This window comes from Heteronotia binoei, chromosome 16, assembly GCF_032191835.1.
Source record: "Heteronotia binoei isolate CCM8104 ecotype False Entrance Well chromosome 16, APGP_CSIRO_Hbin_v1, whole genome shotgun sequence".
Taxonomy (NCBI): domain Eukaryota; kingdom Metazoa; phylum Chordata; class Lepidosauria; order Squamata; family Gekkonidae; genus Heteronotia; species Heteronotia binoei.
Window position 1 is genome coordinate 15,974,227 of NC_083238.1, and position 15,902 is coordinate 15,990,128.

The window sequence follows — 15,902 nt, forward strand, 5'->3', positions numbered from 1 at the left end:
TATACTGAATTGAACCATTGGCCAATCAAGGTCTGCATTGTCTACACTGATTGGCAGCAACTCTCCCCTAGGATTGCCAACTGCAGGCTGGGCAAATCCTGGAGAATTAGGGATAGAGTTCGGAGAGGGCAGAATTTGAGGAGGAGTGGGAAATCGCCAGGCGATACTATAAAATCAATGCTCTGAACATATCAACATATGAACATGAACATATGAAGCTGCCTTCTACTGAATCAGACCCTTGGTTCATCAAAGTCAGTCTTGTCTTCTCAGACTGGCAGCAGCTCTCCAGGGTCTCAAGCTGAGGTTTTCCACACCTATTTGCCTGGACCCTTTTTTTGTAGATGCCAGGGATTGAACCTGGGACCTTCTGCTTCTCAAGCAGACGCTCTACCACTGAGCCACCGTCCCTCCCCCTCCCTTCCCCAAACCCCACCGTCCTCCCTTCCTCAAATCCCATCCTCCCCAGGCTCCAACCCCCAAATCTCCAGGAACTTCCCAACTTGAAGTTGGCAACCCAACTTATGAAAGGTAGGGTAAAAACTACCATTTCTCCAGGAGTACTGATCTCTGTAGTCTGGAGATCAATTGGGATTCCAGGAGTACTCCAGGCCATGCTAGGATCTTCAGGGTCTTGGGCAGATGTCTTTCACATCACTTACTATCTGATCCTTTTAACTGGGAATGGCAAAGACTGAGCTTGTGGCCTCCTGCATGCAAAGAAGAAGCCCTGTTACTGAACTGGAGATCCTTGTACACAGCTAGGATAATGTAGAGCTTATGCCAGCACAGCAAGGGTGAAGCTGGTTCCTCGAGGCAAGGCAGGAGCTGAGAACAAAAGACTAGAGTGGAAGAGCCAGTTCTTTAGTGGCTAGGCATTAGTGGGGTTGTTCAGCCAGCAAAGCACTTAGTCATCTGGAGACGTATACAAGAGACTGGGATCCCTGCCCTTCCTGGAAGTCTGGTTAAGGCTCCAGCTCCCACTAATCTTACAATGGTCCTTCCTCCTCCTGGGAAAGGATGGAATGAGTTGGACCTCAGCTGCCTGCCTTGCATTTCTTCTGCTGAGTCCTTTTTCCCCACTCACAGTGGGATAATTTTTTAAGCACCTCTCCCAGCCGGGAAGATGTTTTTTTGCTGTGGTTTCAGGGACCAAACCTGAAGCTAGAGCTGAGCTTTCCTGGCTGGTGCACATGCTTTGGGGGTGGGAGGGGGGGGGCTAATAACTCAGATATCCCAAATCCAGTCTTCCCAAAATGTAGAGGGTGGGTGGAGGAGAGCCTGCTGAATAGTCCCTGTGAGTCTCTAATTCTTGAGGGGGGCTGTTCTACCACCGCCTGAACCAAACCAACTAAGAACCAGTTTGGGAAACAGAAAAGTTCATGTAAATTTGTGGTTTGTGGTTTCTGCAGTCAAACAAACCACGAACCAACACCATTTTCCTGGTTTGTGCTCATCCCCACTGTAGAGATTGAAGGCTGAAGTTTTGCATATGAGGTTTGTGGACTTAATAATGCTTTTTAAAAGATACTGAATATGGCTGAAGTTTACATTAGCAATTTGGTTGTGATAACATGGTTTTTTGACCTCCACTTCCAGGTAGAGCCTAGACATTTTCTGGAATCACAACTGGTCTTTAGACTACAAGGTAATTTCCCCTGGAGATAACAGCTAGTTAGGAGGGTAGAGTCTATGGCATTAAAGTCCACTGAGGTTCCTCCCTTCCTCAGACCCCATCCTCCCCAGGCTCCAACCCCCAAATCTCCAGGAACTTCCCAACATGAAGCTGGCAACCCAACTTATGAAAGGTAGGGTAGAATTTTTTAGTAAAATAAAAGAAATAAAAATTTATCAAAATACTGGAAGTACTCTGAATGTAACCAATAGTCAACTATAAATTTCCTCTAAGAGTAAGAAAATTGATGCAACAGGGCGTTATGTTGAGTTCCATGCCATAGTATGCAATTTAAGACCTTTATTTCTTTATTTCTGAAAACTATTTTTTTTAAAAAGCAATTATTTGGAAGAAATGCTGTAAATCTTCAGACTGGACTCTAAATTAAAGTCCACTGAAAGATTTATCCAATACGAATTCCACAGATACCACAAATATTCATTCTGCTTGAAGATAATGTACTCCTCTATTCCTGTATCCTGCAAATGATGGTTTCTGTTAACCCATTCTGTAAACTGAAATATTTCATGTGCCCCCCCAACCCCTCCCCCAATTTCCATATTGTACAATATGGGGAAATGAATCAGCATGTTGCAAAATAATTAGTCCTTATGGATTCTGATGAAATGAGGTTGTACTCCTCAAAAGAGGATGTTAGTAACAAGTCTAGCTTGCAAGCTCTGCATATTTTTGTGAGTTATTATTTCTTTTGTTTTGGAAAATTCTTTGGTGCCTACACATTGAACAATCCATGGAAACAAGATTGGTCAGATCTCCATTGGTCCTTGGTGAGCTAACTTTAAACCAAGAATGCAAGCTAGTTGCTACCTTCTGTGGAACACAGCTAACTAGACAGAAATATTGCCATTTGTAGCAAACAATAGTTATTACTTAAAATATTTTTAAAATACTTAATATGCCTTTCTTTGCACCTAGCATATTGTTATGATTAGCCACCAAAGACTCTGGTAGAATGGATTAACTTAATTTGCATGTAGGACACAATAAAGAGGTGGCCCTGTGAACAAAGCTAGAGGATAGAGTTTCATAATTAGGGCACAAACACAGAGAAGCTCCTATATTAATTGGCCACTTGCCAGTCAATGAAGGTGGGGACGTTCCATAAAGATCTAGCAAATGTATAGGTATGGACCACGCGGGAGAAATTGGTCGAAGAATATTTAAAGCTTCAGCTAGGACTGAGTGTAACACCCACACCCACACTCACACACCAAGTTCAGCTTCGAATTGAGTAAACTGAACAATTTGGTAAGAAGTAGGGAAATTGATCACTTTTCCAAAATATCCTCTGAATCTTGGAAACCAAGAGGTACTCCTGACGATGTAATTGGGAGTGCTACAAGGATCCCCAGAGTTTATCTCAACACTCAAGACCTGAGTCGCTGCAATAATTGTAAGAAATGCTTTCTGTGCAGAAGAATACTACTCAGGGCTGTTGCTTTGGTGCTGCATGAGGTTGCCAGGTGGTTATGGGGGGATATCTCTCGCCAGAGACCCCCACTGCCTGCTGCTGCTTTGTCAACTGACAGAAGAAAAATACATTTTAAAATTAACTTTGACACAACAGCATGATGTCACTTCTGTGGAAAACCTGGAAGTGAGGTCACTCCACTCTAGGAATCATAGGAAAGTCTATGATTTCCCCATGGATATCCTAGTAATTCTTATAGAGGTGACTTAACTTCCATGTCTTCCCTGGAAGTGGCACCACAATCTTGAGACAACGGCATCCCCCCCATGTCTCTGCCCCAGCCCCTGGATGCCATAACTGGGTTGCTTTCAACCAGCTGCTAAAGGGTAGGTTGTTGAATACCTTACAAAACCACAAGTCCTGTCCAGTGACCCAGGGGTACCTTCCAGATTGCATGAGTTTCAAAAATGCCAGGAAGGGCAGTATGACAGAAACACAGTACCTATGTCTTTTCAAGAAGAGGACAGGGTAAGGATACAAATAGCCAGAGGGGGGAGGCCAACAACAGTAATTGGGAGGGGAAAAAAGGTGAGCCACATTCACATGCGGTTATGACTTCTCAAGACCACAGCTATCAAAGGAACAGAAGGCACCTCCAAAGAAACTGTTCTTCCTTTGACAGCCTCCTGGTCATAAAAACTCAGTAGTCAATAGGCAAACATGGAGTGGGTATGAGGTGAGGCTGCTGGCAAAATTCAAGGACTATGTTATGGCAAAGTGGTAAAGATTAATCCCCAACATTGAGTCAAATACTGGTGGCCTCTGACTCCAAGTTCTGGAGAGATTGATATGCAGACAACTAATTGATAGGATAGCTGTGCTTGCTTGAAGAAAGAGAATTACCTTTTTCCCCACACAGCTTACCTCGGAGTGACGTTCCTCTTCACCGCGCAGCGTGTGCTCCGCAGAAGCAGGAAGAGCCGCAGCTTTTGCATCGCTAACGTAAACTGGGTTTTAGCGATTTACATTTGCGACGCAGAAGCCCCCGGCACTTCCTGCTTCTGCGGAGCAGATGGTGGGAAATCCGAGCAGACGCTGCGCGGTGAAGAGGGACGTCACTCCGAGGTAAGCTGTGTGGGAAAACGGTTATAGTGATGTACATTTCAGCGGGGGAGGGGGGTCTGGAAAAAGAGGCGCTGGAACTCTCAAGAGGGTAATGGAGGAGAAACACATGGGTGCCCCTCATGAACATTTGTTTTTTTAAAAAAAATTGTTTCCACAAAGAGGTTCCAGAACGCCAATCCACCACGTTCCCCCAGGGGGAAAAAAAGCCCTATAGGCAGGGTCCAGACCAGCAGCTTTGGGTGCCCGGGAGGTGTCTCAGATCAGGCCAGCTCAAAATGGAGTGGTTGAATCCCAATTAAACACTTCCATGCAAGTCACTCATTTCCCACGCAGCTTTGGTGAGGTCAGACAGTTGTTCACACCACCAATCCGGCCTGCTTGCATGCTCCCATATTCATACTCCGGAAAGGCAGAGAGCGTGTGGCGCTAAAATTTTCTACCACTTCAGAAGTGGTAGCATTTTGAGCTGTGGCTGAGATGCCTAAGGACAGGATAAGGACCGGAGTGGGATGGGAGGCAGATGTACATAGTTGAATTTGGGGTTTTTTTATCTATCTGCAAGCTGTTCCTGTGTCAGCTTAAAGGGCCGGTCCGGATCCAGCCGTATTTGAGTATGTCTTTTTAAGGGAGTATATCTCTTTAAGGGAGCCTCCACAAACTAGCTTCAGCTTTCCCCCTCAGGGAAAGGGTCTTACAGTTCTAGCTCAGTGAGTCTAGGTTGTGGTTGCAAGGGTACGTCTTTCCCGTTGGAAGCACTAAAGAAGAATATTTTTTTGAAAACTACCAGGGTCTCCTGTATGCTGACTTTCTGGATAATGTTAATCTTACACTCCAGACCTCAGAGGGTATTGCACGAAGATAGAAAACAATTTAACGAGAGCAAGATGATACATAAGAAAATATATAGTATATTCAGGGCCTTGACCTTGATAGCCCAGGCTAGCCTTATCTCATCAGATCTCAGAAACTAAACCAGGTCAATTCTGGCTTGGATTTGGACGGGAAACTCCTCCAAGGAATAATAGGGCTGGGACATAGAGCCAGACAATGGCAAACTACATCTGAACATCTTTTGCCTTGAAAACCCCATGGGTTTTCATGAGTAGTTCATGACGGTTGCCATGAGCCAGCTGTGATTTGATGGAACTTTCCACCACCACTATACACAGTAGTATAGCTCACGGTTCCTCTTGTTTAACCCAGGCACCTTCTTGAGCCATTGCATTTCACACGTGTCGTGCCCCTCTCTCTGCAAAAGACCCCCAAGTCTTTAAACTTTTAGGTTTTTGTGAACGTTGCCCCCTTGTTTCATCTCATGCTGGCTTACCCCACTTTGATATATAAACCCTGACTCTGTGAAAACAGCCGTGCAGTCTGTTGGATAGTCAGCCGTGTGCCTAAAATTCATTCGGCTTGGGTTGTATCTGATTTGTGGAGCGAGGAGAAACTGAACTGAGCCAATCCTAGCACAACAAACTGTGAGCCGTCATGCAAAAGTATGCAGTGCCTCTTGGTCTGATGAAACACAGTTTTAGGCACTTGTATTTAGGATTTAGTCAGATTTAACTCAGTGGAGCAAATTTTCAGCTAAACATACATGGGATCAGTCTCAGTTGCACAACCAAAGCTTATTGATAGGAATTAGCCGAGTTTTACTTTCTCCACTCTGTATCTGGTCACTTCTGGAACATGGAGCTGTCTACAATACTATTCACTTCAGCACAAATGGAACATACACCTCTGCAGGCATGGATCTGTCCACTTCCATTGATGTGAATGGAGAGAACCCATTCTCTCAGGAAGTCTGTGTGCCTGTTTGGTGTAGTGGTTAAGTATGCGGACTCTTATCTGGGAGAGCCAGGTTTGATTCCCCACTCCTCCTCTTGCACCTGCTAGCATGGCCTTGGGTCAGCCATAGCTCTGGCAGAGGTTGTCCTTGAAAGGGCAGCTGCTGTGAGAGCCCTCTCCAGCCCCACCCACCTCACAGGGTGTCTGTTGTGGGGGAGGAAGGGAAAGGAGATTCTGAGCCGCTCTGAGACTCTGAAATTTGGAGTCGAGGGTGGGATATAAATCCAGTATCTTCATCTACCTCACAGGGTGTCTGTTGTGGAGGAGGAAGGTAAAGGAGATTGTGAGCCGCTCTGAGACTCTTCGGAGTGGAAGGTGGGATATAAATCCAGTATCTTCATCTACCTCACAGGGTGTCTGTTGTGGGGGAGGAAGGGAAAGGAGATTGTGAGTCACTCTGAGACTCTTCGGAGTGGAGGGCGGGATATAAATCCAATATCTTCATCTACCTCACAGGGTGTCTGTTGTGGGGGAGGAAGGGAAAGGAGATTGTGAGCCGCTCTGAGACTCTTCAGAGTGGAGGGCGGGATATAAATCCAATATCTTCATCTACCTCACAGGGTGTCTGTTGTGGGGGAGGAAGGGAAAGGAGATTGTGAGTCACTCTGAGACTCTTCGGAGTGGAGGGCGGGATATAAATCCAATATCTTCATCTACCTCACAGGGTGTCTGTTGTGGGGGAGGAAGGGAAAGGAGATTGTGAGCCGCTCTGAGACTCTTCGGAGTGGAAGGCGGGATATAAATCCAATATCTTCATCATCTTCTTCTTCTGCGGAGCTCTGGGTGACGCCAAAAGGAAGGGAGACATTACATGAGGGTACCATAGTCAATTATATTTCTGCTTTCAAAATACATGTTATTTATTCTAAACAACGATAGTGTATGTTTAGTGTAGTGAGGCATCCATTAAAGCAGTTTGCTGATCATCATTAGGAAGTGTCATGAGCCAGCCAGCTGCATTTTGAATTAACCGGCATCTGTATAATGAACGATCCGAAAGGCCAGCTGACATGGAATTGTAGCCCCTATCAATCCTGACGGTACACTGATTAGTGTGAAATAGCAATCTATATCGGTAGGGGGGGGGGCATTCTCTGGTAATAAGATAGCCTAATGGCTACAGTTTATTATACTCCACAACCATGATGTGCTTACTAATGACTCCCAGTGATTACATTCTCTTTTCTGAAATAAAATATGTCTGGCTAAGTGCCACACAGCACGTTAGAAAGCCCAGGCAGGAGTCGTGAAAGGAAAGAAAGGAGCCAAGATCTCTGAAATAGATTATCCCTCCTTTTGTCTATTAATCAGTAGACACTGCCCGTTTCAGGAAATGTTGGCTACCAATGTTTCAGTGAAATGAAAGGCTATTGGGACATAACCTTCTTGTTAGTTCACAATTTCCCAGAGTCACAAAATTTGCTGCTGAGCACTAAAAAAACCCCCACAATGCATTACTTTGATTCCTTGGTCTTCGTGTAAGCCTTATTTTTCATGATAGTATAACATGATAGTCCTCAGGTCTCCCAATGATCCCGAGCAGCGGAGAAAAAGCAGGAAACAGCCAAATTCTGGTATTGAGCAACTGCTGGAGAGGGCACTTTTATAAGGAAATAGGATTGTAATCTACTGTGATGATTATTACTCTAGGTATTATCCTGCTTTTACCGCATTTCCTTCTGTCTTTGTGATTCCACCTGCTGCATTGTTTATAGCATACCTTGCCTTTGGCAGTTGGTTGTTTGCATTGCCTTCTAATTCTGTAATCCTAGTCATATTGTATGGTTCACTGGATGTCTCATGCTGTATGCCTACATTGTTTTTATTCTTTCAGATCTGAGCCCAGTAGCACCTTTAGAGATCAACAAGATTTTAGAGGTATAAATTTTGAAGAGTCAAAGTTCCCTTTGTTATTCCCTTTATGTTATAATTTTTCTTAAGTCTCAGCAAGAAATGTGAACTGTAAATAAAGTAAATGAATAGTTCTCCTCTCCTCCACTGTGTATTCACAACAGGTTGGTTAGGCTTGGAGCATGTGACTGGCCAAAGGCTACCCTTGACAGATCATAGTTGAACATATGAACATATGAAGATGCCTTATACTGAATCAGACCCTTGGTCCATCAAAGTCAGTATTGTCTTCTCAGACTGGCAGCGGCTCGCCAGGGTCTCAAGCTGAGGTTTTTCACACCTGTTTGCCTGGACCCTTTTTTTTGGGGGGGGGGGAGATGCCAGGGATTGAACCTGGGACCTTCTGCTTCCCAAGCAGATGCTCTACCACTGAGCCACAGCCCCATTCATGGCTCTCCAGGGTCTCAACTGAGGTTTTTCACAGCTATTTGCCTGGACCCTTTTTTTGGATTTGCCAGGGAATGAACCTGGGACCTTCTGCTTCCCAAGCAGATGCTCTACCACTCAGCAACAGCCCCATTCATGGCTCTCCAGGGTCTCAACTGAGGTTTTTCACACCTATTTGCCTGGACCGTTTTTTTTGGGGGGGGGGGAGATGCCAGGGATTGAACCTGGGACCTTCTGCTTCCCAAGCAGATGCTCTACCACTGAGCCACAGCCCCATTCATGGCTCTCCAGGGTCTCAAGCTGAGATTTTTCACACCTGTTTGCCTGGACCCCCTTTTTTTTTTTTTGGAAGGGGGAGATGCCAGGGATTGAACCTGGGCCCTTCTGCTTCCCAAGCAGATGCTCTACCACTCAGCCACAGCCCCATTCATGGCTCTCCAGGGTCTCAACTGAGGTTTTTCACACCTATTTGCCTGGACCCTTTTTTGGAGATGCCAGGGATTGAACCTGGGCCCTTCTGCTTCCCAAGCAGATGCTCTACCACTGAGCCACCGTCCCTCCCCAACCCTCTAACCACTTCTCCACACTGGTTGTCAATTATATTTACTGTACAATCACATCTACATTTTCCAAAAGCAGTTCAAAAATTTTATATTTCACTCCAGTGAAATACATACGGCTACCTGGCCTATCAGTGTCATGCGTATTTATCCAGTGTGTTACACTTTGGCCATGACCTGGATAGCCCAGGCTAGACTGATCTCCTCAGATTACGGAAGCTGAGCAAGGTCAGCCCGAGCTAGTATTTGGATCTTGGCAGAGGATCTTGTCACTTTCTACCACCGTCAAAGCTTTTTTTCTGGGGTAACATGGCAGAATGGAGTTCTGGAACTTCCTTGTGGAAACAAAATTATATTAAAAAAATTCACAAATAGGTACATTCACAAACCAATTGCCCTCTCACCACACCCCCTCCAGCCTAGAAATAGCAGCTCTCCAGCAGCCCTGGCCTCACTCAATGCACAGCAGCCAAGAAGGTCAGAGCGCCTGCTCCGGCTGCAACGCCACTGAGGATGTTCTCCGCAGCTGAGAACGAAACGTCTGGAAGGAAAACTTTCTCCAGTAGAACACGGCACTTGAGCTCGAAAGATTCTACAGACCCTAATATATAAAAAATGTTTATAAGTTCATGAGGGGCACCTGTGTGTTTCTCTTTCATTTCCCTCTTGAGAGTTCCGGCACCTTTTTTCCAGTTAAAAAAAAAAAAAAAAAAAAGCCCTGACCACCACCATGTCATACCCTTCTTCTGCCTTATTTGGGGGCTATTCAAATGATTGATGGAGAATTCTATGCCATTAGTGTCTTGCAATAATCCGTTCTTTGGGCTCTCCGTAGCATGCTTCATTGCCCTCATGTTATTAACTAAATAGACTAAGTTATCTCCAAAATTTGTTCCATTTGCCTCTAAATAAACTTCCAATATTAGTAAAACCCATCCCCTTTAGCGAGATCTTCTCTATTCACAACGTTGCCCAAGCCACTTTCTAATTTTGGATATTCAGTGTTGCTGTTTCAGTGTTTGTCTCAAAGCCTTGGTTGCCATCCGAGTAACTCTAAGAAATCTGAAATCTCCCTCCTCCCAGTGAAGACTCTAATTTGCTTCTGTTCAAAGTAATTACTGTAGTTTAAAGCATTATGTGCTGTTAGATGAAGACATGTAAGGAAAGAGCTGGACAAAATTAAGATGAAGACTGTGGATTACCTGATTTGTGCTTTTTAAAGAATTAAAACCCCATTTCCAACAAAGGGCCTAATTTGATCCTAGTTCACAATGGAATTGAGAAATCACGCAAAAACACTTAGAAGCTTTTTATTGATTGCTATGGAAAGGTTGTTACTGCCTTTTAGAAAACGAACAGTAAAATTACATTTATCTATATGGCCTGGGGCCAATCAAGACACTAGGGTAATTACAAACATTAAATACACAGGAATGCTTTGTTCAGTCTTACATCGGCGTAAGAATTGATGGGGCTAAATGCTAAAATGAGTTGCTGTGATAACCGATAGTCAGATTCAAATTCTAATTTTATCAATATGAAATCAGAAAGATCATCGCTGCACCCACACATTCATTTATGTATAGAAAGGAACATCTGAATGGTGCTTGATCAAAAGCTGAATTGACAAATATTTTCTTTTACTCACTGATTTATCACCTCTTTGAAAGCCAGTGTGCTGTAGTAGATAGAGTGCGAAACTAGGATCCTGGGAGACCCAGGTTAGAATTCCCACTTCTACCATGGAAGCTCACTGGGTGACCTTGGGCCCATCGCAAACTCTCAGCCTGACCTACCTCACATGTTTATTGTTGTGAGAAAAGGGAGGAGGAGACAACAGTTTTCTAAGCCACTCCGAGTCCCAGGGGAGGAAAGAAAGGTGTAAAAAAAATAAATAAATGCAAATGTATGCACCTCATCAGCCAAGATACAAGCAATGTTCTCTTTAACCCTTTCCCCTCAAGATCAAAGTACACATTCCATGGGAAATCCATGACTGAATCTCCCTGTTTTCTTTTAAAATCATGTGATTTGAATGACACATGTCTTGTTTCCCTGATAGGCTTGCCAGTCCCCAGGTCCTAGTGGGGGATTCCCCAGTTTTGCAGGTTCTTCCCCACCAGTAGCCAGCTGGCTGGCAAGGGGAAGCCCTGCTCTAATGGCCACCATGTGCCTTTAAATCTCGGCAGGCTTAGAAGAAGCTTAGAAACTGCTTGTGTTTTGGAAGGTGTGTGTGCCTTTAAATCTCAGTAGTAGGAAAGCTGGATGGAGGCAGGGTGAGCAGGCAGAGTCATGTGGCTCTTCCTGAGTGTGTGAAGCTGTGAAAAAGTAAGAAATCACAGTCCCATAGTTTGTTTTGCATTCATTTCAGAAGCTGTTTGCCTAGTAAAATAGATAGTAAAGAGTAAACTGGAACCTGGTTATGGAATAGAGAAAACTCCAACCCCTAGACTGCTTTGTTCCTTACATTTCATTTCCCTGTGTTAGTATGAAGAAGTTGGTAGAAATACAGCAGTGTTTTATTCAACAACTCCTGTGAGTAAATTGCCCTAGTGAGATCAGAAAAGTGTGGGCTTGCAAACTCTGTTTATTTTGGCTCCTTTGTGAGTGTGTATGTGTGTGTCCCTTAATAAAGCCATGGCTTGTAGGGTATGCCAAATTTCACTTTTATTCAGTGGAAGTGCAGTGGCTTGGGAAGCCTTTGAAGGTAAAATTAGATGAGGAAACAAAGGCTGTATTCTGGAGAACTGCACTGCTGTATTTCTTTCTTTCTTTCTTTCTTTCTTTCTTTCTTTCTTTCTTTCTTTCTTTCTTTCTTTCTTTCTTTCTTTCTTTTTATTTATTTGGGGAATGGAAAAGTCTTCTGACTCCACCCCCAAAGTCCCCAGATATGTCTTGAGGTGTACCTTACTCCCTGATAGGGTAAGAGTAGCTGGCAGGGCCTGACATCTTTAAATAAAAGGCACTGAGGAAAGGAAGTCCCTCCCTTGGAGATACACCCCAGATCCAAACTACTTCACTTCCCTTTTCTGTGGTTATTTAATAATCTTAACATGAACACTGGGAGATCTGATTTACATTGATAGTTTGACCCATTTGTGTGAACAGCAATGTCTAGTACTGGTTTGATTCCTTTTCAAGAGTATCAGTCTGAGAACAACAATAAAGAATTTGCCTCAGACTTGTCTTATTTATTTAGTTTGATACTGATACCTTGCTTTTCACCCTAACGGGAATCCACAGTGGTTTACAACACCATTTTCCCCTCCTACATGTTATCCTTCTTTTTATCTTGGTTTTCCTTGTTTCTTCTTGTCAGGAAACAAAGGGTGTTTTCGCACTGACCTTAATCGGCAGCGACATCCCTCTTCACCGCGCAGGATCTGCACGGATTTCGCAACAATTGCTGCGGAGCACCCGGAAGAGCTGCAAAGTCCCGCGGCTTTTGCGGCGCAAATGTAAACTGGTTTTTGGTGGTTTACATTTGCGCCGCAAAAGCCGCGGGACTTTGCGGCTCTTCCGGGTGCTCCGCAGCAATTGGTGCAAAATCCACGCAGATCCTGCGCGGTGAAGAGGGACATCGCTGCCGATTAAGGTCAGTGCGAAAACGCCCAAAGAGTTACTATAGGAGAGGCACAGCCAGTTCAGACCTGGTGTGTGGGGTACCAAAGGTCCATTTTAACCCCCTATGCTCTATAGTCTCTAGATTAAAAGACTGGCTGCAATCATTGGGAGCTTTGGATTGGGTTGTCACCAATATTCTGATGATGGCCAGGTTTATTTTTCATTGTCCTAGCTTCTGGATGCAGCTGTGAAGATCCTGGACTGAGATCTAGAAGAGATGCTGGCTGGGAAGGCAGAATCTTGACTGGTGTTGATTTACCAGCTACTCAGAATATATAACTTCAGGACTATGTCTACAGCACTGGCCAACTATTTGCATCCAGGCCCAATTCAAAGCGCTGGTTACTCCCTTTAAAGCTCATCATGGTCATAACCCTCACACTCATCAAACTGTATCTCCCCCCAGCCAATACCATTTATGCTCTTCAGACAGCTTTCTCCTTAGCTGTCCTCCATTGGAACTGACAGCGAGCATGATGTAGTGGTTAAGAACAGTGATTTGACTCCCCACTCCTCCACATGAAACCTACCAGGTAACTTTGGGCCAGTCACCGTTCTCTCAGAACTCTCTCAGCCGCACCTACCTCACAAGATATTTGTTATGGGGAAAGGAAGGGAATGTGATTGTAAACTGCTTTGAGACTCCTTGAGGTAGAGAAAAAGGGGGGTATAAACACTTTCTCTTCTTCTTTGCATGGTAACAGCTAAAGACGGGGCTTTTTCACGGGTGGTTCAGTCCTTTCAGAGAGCCAGTTTGGTGTAGTGTGCGGACTCTTATCTGGGAGAACTGGGTTTGATTCCCCACTCCTCCACTTGCACCTGCTGGCATGGCCTTGGGACAGCCATAGCTCTGGCAGAGGTTGTCCTTGAAAGGGCAGCTGCTGTGAGAGCCCTCTCCAGCCCCACCCACCTCACAGGGTGTCTGTTGTGGGGGAGGAAGGTAAAGGAGATTGTGAGCTGCTCTGAGACTCTTCGGAGTGGAGGGCGGGATATAAATCCAATATCTTCTTCTTCTTCTTCTTCTTCTTCTTCTTCTTCTTCTTCTTCTTCTTCTTCTTCTTCTTCTTCTTCTTCTTCTTTCAAATAGCCTACCGGAATGCTACTCTTACTACATTTAGGAGCATCTGTAAGGCAAGTCCTCTTCTAGAGAGCATTTGGTAGAAGGTGAACTTTTCCAGTAGATCAGGCTACGAATTTGCATATGGGGTTTCTGTGTGTGCCATGAAGCTTTGGTGAATTCCTAGAGCATCGTGCAACACAGTGACATCACTCCCGGGTCTTTCTAAAAGTTGTGCAAGGCTACACTTCCCCATCCATGCCCCCTCCCCAGATCCTCCCAGGGATTGCCTGGCACAGCCCTGACAATACTGTTCTCTGCCATGAGTCCAAGGAGATAAGATGGGATAGAAATGTTTTAAAGAAATAAATACACAACCCTGTGATATAATAAATAATAATAATAATAAAATTTTATTTATATCCCACCCTCCCCGCCTAGGCAGGCTCAGGGCGGCTAACAACATTTATAAACATACAGAACAATAAATATAGGACTTTAAAATTAACATTATTAAAAACTAGTCAATATATAATTAAAATTTAACTTAATCTGACTGTGGTGGTGCATTTCCGACACTAATTTCTGTTAGTTTACATAGTTTACATAGTAGCTTAGGTCCTTAAACAGGACCATATTGGCGGCTCCCTTTATAAACAACCATAGTTCAGCAGTCCGTGTACGCTAGCTTGAAGAGGGTGGTCTTGCAGGCCCTGCGGAACTGATCAAGGCTCCACAGGGCCCGCACCTCCTCCGGGAGCTGATTCCATAGGGAAAGGGCCGCGATTGAAAAGGCCCATGCACGGGTGTTCTGAAGTTTAGCTTCTTTCGGCCCAGAGGTAGTCAGTTTATTTTTCCCGGCTGACCTCAGTGCTCTCTGGGGCTCATATGGGGAAAGACAGTCCCTCAGGTAGGCCGGTCCTCGGCCATATAGGGCTTTAAAGGTAATGACCAGCACTTTGTACTGGACCCGGTATGTAATCGGCAGCCAGTGCAGTTCGCATAGCCTCAGCTGTATATGCTCCCACCTCGGGAGTCCCAGCAACAGCCTGGCCGCCACGTTCTGCACTAGCTGCAGCCTCCGGGTTCGACACAAAGGCAGCCCCAAGTAGAGGGCATTACAGTAGTCCAATCTTGAGGTGACCGTCGCATGGATCACTGTTGCAAGGTCCCGACGCTCTAGGAAAGGGGCCAACTGCCTCGCCCGCCTCAGGTGGAAGAATGCTGACTTGGCAGTGATGTAGGTGAGGCTTAGAAAATGACTTTCCCAAGGTCACTCAGCGAGTTTCCATGGCAGAGTCGGAATTTGAACCCAGGTCTCCTAGATCCTAGTCTGACATTTTATAACACTGTGTTTGTTGGGGATCAGATCTTCGGGATCAAGACCTGTCGAGAAGTCTGCTGAGTCATATTAGGGCCCTTTCTCTCTGAACCCCATCAATTCTCCAAAACTATATAAATGAATCTGATTTTGAGGTCAGTTTTCCAATGATTTTTTAAAACGCCCTTGGAATGATTTTGCCTTGAAAAAGATGGTCCTGTTTTAGAGCTTATAATTGTCTTTTTTCAGAGGTATTCTACTGTTCTTGTAACACTGAAAATATAACAGCCTAAATCCTTTACCAGTAAAAGACTTGGCTTGCACAGAATTAATTCTGCCAAAAAGCCATTCTTTAGCTTTTCCCTTTATATACCACTCATGGTGATGTTCTGAAATGTTTACATTTGAGCCAGATTTTATAGTTATGTAAACATTGATTATTTATCTGTTATAGTCTTGTGTATTATATGAGAATTCCAGCATTTCATTCGTCACCATTTAAATTAATCATGGACCATAAAATTCAGTCCAGTTTATGGAACAAAAAAGAAAATATTAGAATAGCCCAGACAGTTCTGCTAGAGAAATCACAGCCTATAGCCCCAAAACTCTTAAGTACTCAAGCGTCACACTTTCACTGCAGACTTTTAAAATATTTATTTCAATTTTCTGGTGAGAGGTAAAATTATCCATCTTCTCAAGAGAAAACTTGTCACTAACTGACTGTCAGTTATCTTACATCTTCCTTTCTTGACCGGCTTCCTGTTGACAGTTTGACAGTCATTGTGAGGTTCTTTTGAGGTTAACAAGTGTGACCCAGTGGTCCAGCATATTTTTACTATCCAAGGGATGCCTTGGCATTCGCTTCGTCCACATCTGGCTTGGGATTTTATGTGATCATGATCATAGTTGAAGAACACATATGGTTCTTTCCAAAATTCTGTTTTCTTTGCTATTGGTCA

The 15,902-nt window shown here is 44.4% G+C and overlaps 1 non-coding gene across 1 annotated transcript; it reads right to left on the reverse strand.

The window, feature by feature from the left end:
* Positions 1-339: 339 nt before the first annotated feature.
* On the reverse strand, positions 340-406 carry TRNAL-GAG (transfer RNA leucine (anticodon GAG)). Its single transcript has one exon. It is a non-coding gene; the product is annotated as a tRNA-Leu (tRNA).
* Between the last annotated feature and the right edge of the window lie 15,496 nt (positions 407-15,902).